This window comes from Lynx canadensis, chromosome D1, assembly GCF_007474595.2.
Source record: "Lynx canadensis isolate LIC74 chromosome D1, mLynCan4.pri.v2, whole genome shotgun sequence".
Taxonomy (NCBI): domain Eukaryota; kingdom Metazoa; phylum Chordata; class Mammalia; order Carnivora; family Felidae; genus Lynx; species Lynx canadensis.
The window spans coordinates 37,411,141-37,422,072 of record NC_044312.2 but is presented as its reverse complement, the minus strand read 5'-3'; the positions used below and the strand labels follow the sequence as shown (position 1 = coordinate 37,422,072).

The following is a 10,932-nucleotide window of genomic DNA, read 5'->3' as shown; positions in this document are numbered from 1 at the left end:
CCACTCTGGAAAGCAGTGTGGAGGTTCCTCAGAAAATTAAAAATAGACCTACCCTATGACCCAGCAATAGCACTGCTAGGAATTTACCCAAGGGATACAGGAGTACTGATGCATAGGGGCACTTGTACCCCAATGTTCATAGCAGCACTCTCAACAATAGCCAAATTATGGAAAGAGCCTAAATGTCCATCAACTGATGAATGGATAAAGAAATTGTGGTATATATACACAATGGAATACTACGTGGCAATGAGAAAAAATGAAATATGGCCTTTTGTAGCAACGTGGATGGAACTGGAGAGTGTGATGCTAAGTGAAATAAGCCATACAGAGAAAGACAGATACCATATGGTTTCACTCTTATGTGGATCCTGAGAAACTTAACAGGAACCCATGGGGGAGGGGAAGGAAAAAAAAAAAAAAAGAGGTTAGAGTGGGAGAGAGCCAAAGCATAAGAGACTGTTAAAAACTGAGAACAAACTGAGGGTTGATGGGGGGTGGGAGGGAGGGGAGGGTGGGTGATGGGTATTGAGGAGGGCACCTTTTGGGATGAGCACTGGGTGTGGTATGGAAACCAATTTGTCAATAAATTTCATATTAAAAAAAAAAATAATAAATAAATAAATACCCAAGAGTGGAGTTTCTATATCATAGGTGTGTATATACTTTTATTTAAAAACCTACTAAGTAGTTTCCACAAATGGTTTTCATACTCCCACCAGCTATAAAGGAGAGATATAATTGCTTTACATCCTTTTTTATAGTCAGTCAATTTAATGGTAGCCATTCTAGTGGGTGTGGAGCATCACATTTTAATTTATATTTCACTGGTGGCCTATCATCTGAAAGATATTTTCATTTGCATATCATCTTTTATTTGTATACTCAGGTTTGATGTATTGCCCATTTTTAAAAATGTTTATTCATTTTTGAGAGAGAAAGAGAGAGGGCATGTGCAGGTGCGTGTACAAGCATGCGCAGGGGAGGGACGGAGAGAGGGGACAGAGGATACCAAGTGGGCTCTGAGCTGACATCAGAGAGCCCCAAGTGGGGCTTGAACTCACAAACTACGAGTTCGTGACCTGAGCTGAAGTCAGAGGTGACTCAGCCACCCAGGCGCCCTACTTTTGCCTATTTTTAATTGGGTTGTCAGTCTTTTGTTATTGATTTACAAAATTTATATTATCGAATGTATATATTGTGGATATTTTCTCCTATCCTAGCCTGTTTTTTCTTTCGTCTTAATGTCTCTTGATGAACAGAAGTTTTTAATTTTTTTAATGTGCACTTCATAATTTTTCTTTTATGTTTAGAATTTTTTGGATTTGATTTAAGAAATCCTTGCTGACCTCTCCCACCTATTTCTGGATTCTATTCTGAACCCAGTTAAAGCCTCTATATAAAGTTTTAAGATTCTGGCCAGCGAGTGCAGAGATCCACTTATCTTGCAGCCATGCAACTGACCAATCTGGAGTAGTGGTCTGCTTCTTTCTTCGATCTTTCCTTGCTCTTCCGTGTATGGGGGCCAGTTTGTGAAGCAACAATCGTCTATCAAATTGAAGATGTTTCCTTTCATTTATAGTTTTCTGAAAATTTTTAAAATCATGAAACAGTGGTGGATTTTGAATAATCTTTTTAATGCATTTATTGAGATATATAGTTCCTCCATTTGAATTATTGGAATTAATCCCTGATTTCCTGATGTGTTATCCTTCTTAGTATTCTTTTGGGTTGATTTGTTAACATTTGTTAGGTATTTGGACGTTTGTATGAATGATGAATATTCGACTATCATATTCTTTCCCTGTGATGTCCTTGTTGGAGTTTGGTTTTAAGGTATTTTTGGTTTCAGAATGAGTTGGAAAGTGTACCTTCTTTCTCTATTTTCCGCAAGTGTGTGAATAATACTGACATTTTCTTTTTCTTTGGTGTTTTATAGAATTCATGAATGAATCCATCTGGGCAGGATCTTCCTTTTTAGGAAGATTTTAAATGACTGATTTAATTTCTTTAACAAAGCAATGTTATATAGATTGTCTATTTCTTCTTGTTTTTGTTTTGATAAGTTGTGTCTTTCAGAATACTTGTCAATTTAATCTACATTGTCAAATTTATTGGTCTAAATGTCTTAATTATATTTTCTTGGTATATTTTTAATGTCTATTAATATACTGTTTTTTTCTTTTGCTATTGATAGTTTATGTTTTCTTTCTTTTTTTTGTGCTCAGAATTGCTAGGAATTTATCAATCTTACTATCTTTCAGAAAGCCAAATTTTGTTCTTGATTTTTTCTTTGTTTTTTATTTTATTGATTTTTAAATAATTTTATTTATTTTTATTTTGTTACCATTATCATTTCATTTCTTCTATTTAACTTAGGTTATTTTGTTCTTTTTTCTCTAGCTTCTTTAGACAAAAGGTTACACCTTTGATTTTTGACATTTTCTAATATAAACATTTAAAGCTATAAATTTCCCTCTTAGCACCTTGTTAGTGGCATTTGACAAAATTTGACAAATTGTGTTTCTGCTATTAAGTTCAAAATATTTTTTAACTTTACTTGTGATTTCCTTATTGACCTCCAGCTTATTAAAAAGTGTATGCTTACTTGCCAAATATTTGGAAATTTTCCAGATACATCATTGTTGTTGAATTCTAATTAAACTCCTTTGTGGTCAGAAACATACTGTATAATTTCAATACTCTGATAGTTTTCGAGGCTTATTTTATGGCTTATCATGTGGTCTATCGTGGTGAATATTCTATGTTCACTTGAGATGCTGTGTATCCTGTAGCTGCTGGATGTGTCGCATTATAATACGATTAAGACAAGCTGGTTGATAGTGTTATTCAAAAATTTTTTTTTTAATTTACATTGATTTCTTGGTCTAGTTGTTATATCAATGATTGGTAGAGGACTATGCAAATCTCTGATCATGAGTGTGGATCTTTTTGTCCCTTTAATTTTGTTAATTTTTGTTTCACTTACTTTGGTTGTCTGTGTTACCTTCTTATACATTAAGCATTGTTGTTTTCATGATAAATTAGCCATTTTTCAAATATGAAATGCCTCTACTTATCTTGGGAAATTTTCTTTGTGTTGTAGTCTCTTTCGACACTAATCAAGTCATACTGGTTTTCTTTTGATTAATGTTTTTACGGTATATATATTTCCATCTTTTTTCTTTTAACCCATTTATATCTTCATATTTAAAGCATATTTACTCTAGGCAGTACATACTTGGATTTAAAAAAATCCATTCTGAAAATCTTTGCCTTCTAATTGGAGTGTTTATCATATTAAAATTTTATATACTTACTAGTATGGCTGGGTTTAAGTCTATCACCTTGTTTTAGTTTCTATTTGTCATTCTCCTTTTTTTTCCTCAATTTTTTAACATTTATTTATTTATTTTGAGGCAGAGAGAGAGAGAGAGAGAGAGAGAATAAGCAGGGGAGGGGCAGAGAGAGAGGGAGAGAATCCCAAGCAGCCTGACCCAGGGCTTGATCTCACGAACCATGAGATCATGACCTGAGCTGAAATCAAGTCAGATACTCAACCAACTGAGCCACCCAAGTGCCCCTTCCTCATCTCAATTTTTACTCACCTTCATCAGTGGCCCCTCTGGGACTGTTTCATATGTTCCATCTTTATGGCCTGTGTTGGTACTGTGCATATCACAGACTAGTTACTGAACCACTGGTCATCTAAGCCTCAGTGCTGGAAGGAAGGAATTTTTGCCCTTTATGGTTCTATCAAAATGTAGCTCTATCTAAGCTCCATTCTGTGACAATGGTCACCTTTTGAAGTCGTCTTCACCAGTAGGGCTCTATTTTTTTTTTTTTTTGCAAGAGGTAGGATTTATTGGGGCATTGCCGAGTTTCCCATGAGTGCAGAGCCTGCCATTCGTCCAGGGGCCCACAATTAGGTATGTATTTGATCCCACAGCAATCTAGGATGAGGCACTTTTCAGCCACCATTCGTTCAAATTTGTCTACTTTAAACTTAGTAAGACCCCACTTCTTGGAAATATGGGTCTTCTGGCAGCCAGGGAGCTTGAACTTGGCCCTCAGTAGAGTCTCAATCACATGCTCCTTGTTCTGCAGCTTGGTACAGGTGGACATGATGACTTGGCCAATGGTGGACCCTGGCCACTGGTGCCCCAGAGCTTTCCAAAGGCACCAACGCATACCTGTCTGGAGTCCATCAGCCCCAACATGGGACATCTTGTTGATACAGAGGATGTGGAAGGGGTGGAGCCGCACTTGGATGTGAAAGCCATCGTTGCCATAGCTTTTCACCGTGTACCCATTGGCACATATATGGGCAGATTCCAGGGCTGCAGAGGAGAGCCGCTCATAGTCACCTGACACCATGTGGCCACATAGTGGGAACTCATCCTTTCGCCTTATCCTGCCCCAGGTCAAAGATGTGGATCTTGGCACCAGGGACATGTCTGCAGAAGGGAGAGTTTGGATATGGCCTGTTCTTACAATACAATAACACTGGGCAGGGCAGTGGCCCATGGTGACACTAGGATGTTCAGTGTCATGCTTAAGGGAAAGAGTAGGACCCCTGTTTTAAGCAATGGTTTTGGCTCTGGAACCCTACTGTATGGGAGTACCTTCAGTTCAAGTACCTAAATTCCATTGCCTGCTTTCATATGTGGAGCCCAGGAGGCTGTGCCTTTAGTCCTACTCACTGCTTTATATAGCTTTGTTACTTTTTCAGTGCATAGAGGTATTGATTTTGTATTCAAGAATGGCTACATCTTTATAGTGTTTCTTTTTAAATTTTATCAACTCTTTTTGGGGTATCAGTGGGGGTAGGTTGAGTATGTGTATAAGTTTGTGTGGGTGTTTGTGTGTGAGTGTGTATGTAGGTCACAGAGAAGATTTACCATACAGTCTTGAATGAAAATCTTGTTACTTTGTAAGATAGGGATAATAATATCTCATTTATAACCTTAATGCAAGCCTTAAATGATATAAGTCACATAGAATGCTTGACAAGATGCCCATCAGATAAAAAGACTCAGTAAATCATATGGAGCGTTTTACTATGAAATAGAGCCACTCAGTTATTACAAAATGATAGAGAAGTACATGAGGAGATAGAAGTTGCAACAGGCCCTGAGGACTGCATTTGGAATATATGTTTTTCCGACAATCTCTGAGAGTATAGAAAGTGTGGGATGGGGATTCTTGCTTTGCCCTATAGATAATGTTTGCATAAATATTAATCTCTGGGACAGCCATTCAGTGAGAGGCTGTGGTAGGGGACATTCTCTATGGTCTTTTGCGTTTCTACATGTCTTGCACGGTGAATTGCTAGATGCCCTTATTTTCTGAACTATCTTTCCAAGGATATTTGTATAGTGAACTGCTATACAAATTGCTATCTAATACCAACTCATTTTAGATAGAGAATTTATGGATTCTCCTTGATTAATTTTTCAAGTACTTTACTTGAAAAGGGAACTCTACTGCTCCAGGCTTTCACAGGTCCCACTGGATGACACAGATAAAACAATATCCTTAGGGACTTCTGGGTGGAAGGAGCCCAGAATTATTCTCAAAGGCACGTGCTACTGTCATTTGGCCCCTGTGGCACAGTTCTTGCCAATATCACCCATTTGAACATTATGGTTTCTTTTGAGCATGACCTTCAGTGGAAGTAAATCTGCACAGCCTATCAAAATATATTGTTTGCCCAAAGTGGGCATACTGGTTCCCTAAGATTTCTCTGATAGTTCCCTTTATTGCCCTAAAGTCCTGTACATGGGAGATAGTCTTAAGATACAAAGTTCCAGTGGGCATCGGGGTTCTCTCATCAACATCTATCTGTTCCATGCCCCCTTACCTGTGGGATCTGTGTGGTTTGGTTGGGATTGGGCCAAGCCATTTCTCATTTCCTAACCTCAATCTTCTCTTAAATACACAATAGAAGTTTCTGAGTTAGAGGGGAGTCATAATGAGATTTCAAAACAATGTATACATTAAAAAATTTTACATCTTGGGCAACGTCAACTTGCTTCTACTTCAGCCACAGCTGATCAGATCTCTTTGCTTTGATATCTCTAGAGACTCAGATTTTGAACAAAGAATGTCTTTCTCTCTTTTTAAATACATTTTACTGTGATAAAGTCTCTCCATGGCCTCTTCTGTGCAACTGTCTCTTATCTGAAAAGTTTGCTTGATACTGATACGATTTTTCTACCTCTGGTTCAGCAATAATTTCATAGGAACATTAGTTTTCCATTCTCTATTCTCACCCTCTTTGACACCCCTCCCTCTAACATTGACTTCTTGCCAATGATAGGTGCCGTGAAGAGCCCCTGGCAGACAGGTGATATATTATTTCTTTTTTGTTCTCACCTTACTCACAACAGCCATTGAATTTGTTTTAGCTGAAACTGGAGCTGGCTCTGCAAGCAATTAAGTTGTCTTAACCAAACAAATGCAGTGACTGGAATTTCCACATGGCACAGTGTTTCACATTTATTGCATCTGGGGTTTGAGAAAAATCACACTTTAAAGCGATCTGAAATGAGTTTTTACAGAACTGGCAGGAATTCAATATTGTATAGAAAATCAAGTAGGGTAAGCTACTGAGAAATCAAAAATAAATAAGTGTAAGAGAAAATTATATGGTGAAATAGGGAAAGAGAAATAAAAACAAGGGTAAATAAGGCCTTTTAGGAGTGATAAAAAAGGAGAAAATACTAAGATAACAAGTGTATTTTCTAAACACAGATTCTCCTTAGGACAGCAGTTTGGACACCGAGGACAGACAGAGTTTTGCATTCCAATTATGAAAAAGTATTTTATTTTAATGTCTCCAGGGTACTTCTTGTTCTCTCACCATAATATCTTAGCAACATAAGTTTAGGGGGAATTTGCTCTTGATTTATTGTTTTACAGTTGTGGTGAAGCCCCTCAAAGACATAATGTGCTGGTGTTGTTTACTTGAAAGGGTGTCTCTCAAGGCTGATAGGTCACACTCAGGAAACTGATGATCAGAGAACGTGGCACACAACTTAGAAGATAAATCAACATAACCACTCTACCTGTTCTGACCCTGATCCTAAATGATAACCGGTTTACTTAAGAGACAACTTGGTAGTCATTTTTGTCAATTTTCTGAATGATGACACACACATAAATTGCACCTGCTCTTATTTATTGATACTGGCAGAAGAATAAATATCAGTTTGTACCCCCCCCCCAAAGTCCAAACAAGTCTCTCTTGTATCCCCCTGAAGTTTTCCCAGATCTTATTACATAATGATTATAAATTCATATTTCAAGTTTGATGACCTTGAAGGAATTCTTGGTAAGATTAGCAAGGGGGAGGAGGGCTGCCCAACAAATAGACACTATGAGGAGATTTATAGGCACTTAGGAAAGAGGATTCTTGGCACTTTTCAGACAAATTGTTACATAGAATGAAGAAACAGCAAAACTGCAGGTAGTAAATAATGTGTTCAAAATTTAACATCCCAAAAAGGAGAGAAGAAACATTGTGAATGGGTTATCCAAGAGGAGTAAGTTTGGAGGAACGTTAAATTGCGCTAGAATATAAAGGGATTGGGGAATGTTGGGCTGCAATCTCCATCCTTATTCACTATGGATATTTTATGGCCATAGAACTAATTTTATTTTCTTAAAGAGATGTTTCCTCTCTCCTGAAAACATTTATTTCGGCGAATTAGAATTTAAATCATTACCAAAAATAACAATATAATCGGAACTTTATCAGGGTTTGACTGATGATGTAGGAATCCTAAGCTGACCCTAAGTGAGAGTTAATCCCTGAGAGCTTGCGATAACTAGGAAGGTTACGGCAAATCAGTGTTGGACAGAGCTGCAGAATAATTTTGCAGGTCCAGGAAAAGGAGTTAGAGCCAAACTATTCAGGCTGGAGTGAAAGTTCTTCTGTTTATTTACTGCATTATAGTCATTTTAGAAAAGAACATTAACATACCTGAGTCTCAGTAGCTTCATGCGTAAGTATGACCTCTCCTACCTCTCAAGATTACTGATAAAATCAGCTTTTCATCCCCACCAGGACTACAGATCATTGATCTTCATACTTTTTAAAATCATCCCTCATTCCCCTGCTATCCATTCTTCCTTCCTTATTCAGAATAGAATCTGTGGCCTGTCATTCTAATGACTCCCTTTTTTATGTTCTCAGCAGCTTTGCTCCTCTTGGCTTCTTCCAATTTGTTTGGGAAAACCACCTTAGTTAAGTCTAACCCAACATACTTTGCACCTGCATTTGTGAAAACTGAATGTAGGTGTAGAAACATAAAATCATGAGGAGTGATGTTCACTTTAAATGCATGACCACTTGGGCTCTGCACTGACAGCAGGAAGTCTGCTTAGGATTCTCTCCCTCTCTCTCTCTGCCCTTCCCCACAGCCATCTCAACCCCTCCTCTAACCCCACCCTCCCTCATGCACATGCCCACTCTCTCTCTCTTTCAAAATAAATAAGCATTTTAAATCCATGACCACTAATTTTGAGTAGTCCTTTAGTGCTTCTATGATGATCATATTGAGAGCAAATATTTATTATGATAATCATACTGGATTTTGATTTTATTTCCTGTTTTTATTTCTCGTTAGATTTTAGTATGATTATGTTAACATCATAAAATGTTAACTTCAACAAGTAATGTTCTTTCATTTTCTTTAAAAAAAAAGGTTTTTTTTTTTTTTAACATTTATTCATTTTTGAGAGGCACAGAGAGACAGAGCATGAGTGGGGAAGGGGCAGAGAGAGAGGGAGACACAGAATCTGAAGCAGCCTCCAGGCTCTGAGCTGTCAGCACAGAGCCTGACACAGGGCTTGAACTCATGAACCATTGAGTTCATGACCTGAGCCGAAGTTGGACGCTTACCTGACTGAGCCATCCAGGTGCCCCTCTCTACATTTGAACTCTTAAAAATTACTTCTTTTTAAAATTCATTTCTAACTTAATTGCATGTTTATCAGAGAACATGGACTGTTTGATATTAATTCTTTGATATATGGTCAGATGAGTTTAATAGCTGGACATGTGGTCATTTCCGAAATATTCCCATGTGCTTGAAAGAAAATAATCTTTCTGTTGGGAACAGAGTTCTACCTATGATTGTGAAGACAGTTTATTAATTGTGTTGCTCATTTTTTTGGCCAGCTTATTTTATTGATTACTGAGAAAAACATGTAAAAATATCCCACTTTGAAAGTGAATTTGTCAATATTTTTATGTTCTTCTGTTAATAGTGGTTTATAAATCTTGAAGCTATGTTATTAAACGCATTATCTTGTTAATTGCACTTGTGATTATGTCATGTCCTCTTTGTCCTCGAGTTCCTTTTTGTATAATGTATTTACTCTGATATTAACATAGACTTCCTCTTTGGTGAAGATAGAGGAGACACTGCTAGTTATTATTCAGTATTATTTCAGCCACTTATTATTACTAACCAAATCTTGATTCTGTTCAATAGCAGTAGGTCCAGATAAAACACCCCGTGTCTCAGTCTCTCTTGTGGTTACCATATGCTATATTAGATGAAATCATATGCTGTGTATTTTTTGTACATCAACACAGTTGACTATCACCAATTTTATGTGATTGAGCCTAATATTTTTGGCCCAGAAGATCTGTACATGCAAGTCAGTGGGTGGAATTTTTGTGGAAGCTATTTTAAAAGAATTCTATTTTGTTGGCCTGTGTTTTCAACCTTCTGTCCTTTGCCTTTTTTCCTCATTTCTTCTACTGTGGTTTGTGACCCAATGAGAGACAGTATAGTGACCACATTATAGCGAAAAGCTTGGAAATGCATCTTAAAGAGGGCAGGGTGGAAGGATAGAAAAAGTTCCTGATAACTCCCTTAAAGAACTACACTAACTCTGGACTACACACCCCAGGACATGTCATTACAGGAGAAAAAGAAACCTCTGTTAGTTAGTCCAGCTCCTCCTATCTCACCCCAATCACTGCTTTTGCTGATCATGACATGACCCCAGCTCCGTCAACAGCTCCAAACACAGTGAGCTGGTTTCCTCCCTTACCTTCTAGTCCTCTGTTCTTCAGGTCGAGTGATGTGGAGATTCATTCTTGAATTCAAATGAACTTGTGATACTATTAGAAAAATACATGCAAGAGAAAAATAAGAACATTGCTCTTTTTTCGTTTCTCTATCCAGACCCAGGAGGCTTTTATGTGTAGCAGCTAGTATGGAAGAACGACCCCAAAGGCAGCTGCCTGTGTCCCAAGCCATTGACTATTTAAGTCAGGGGATACAAGAAAAAAAAAATTTTTTTTTTTTTCATTTACTGTCAGCAACACTTCACTGCTGCCTTTGGGAAAAGAGTTTTGTATTGGAACCTGATGTAGCAAGCCTAATCTGGAGTATGACAGATGTGTTTGGGGATTAATGAGCTGTAGTGTGCATGCAGCTGGCTCTGGTCCTGAATTTTAGGGCTAATGGCATAGGCATGGCTACTCTTCATTAAGTTCCCAGTATATGCCAGATAGTGTGCTAAGCAATTGCCAGGTATTAACTCATTGAGTTCTTATAATAGGTAGATTTTATTACTAACAGCCTCATTTCTCAGAGGAAGCAACTGGGACAGTGAGAAGCTGAGTAATTTGCCCAATGTCACCTGGTTAGGGTGGGGCCGAGCTGGGATGGAACCCTGGTGGCTGGACTGCAGAGCCTGTGCAATCAATCAGTCAAGACCTCTTGGTGGCTTCTCCCGACCCTTGGATAAAGTTGTCTCCCAGGAATTTTGAACGACAGAAAGGAAGAAGCTGGGGTGAAAGAGTTAGGGGAGACGCAAAGAGAAAAGCAAACAAATACAAGCCATTGGAGGGAAAAAACCATTACTGAAGAAGCTGCCAGGAAATCCACCCCAATGCTCTGATTTTAT

General features: G+C 37.9%; 1 pseudogene; it reads right to left on the bottom strand.

Moving 5' to 3' along the window:
• Window positions 1-4,081: 4,081 nt before the first annotated feature.
• On the bottom strand, window positions 4,082-4,527 carry LOC115525540 (annotated as a pseudogene).
• Window positions 4,528-10,932: the final 6,405 nt, after the last annotated feature.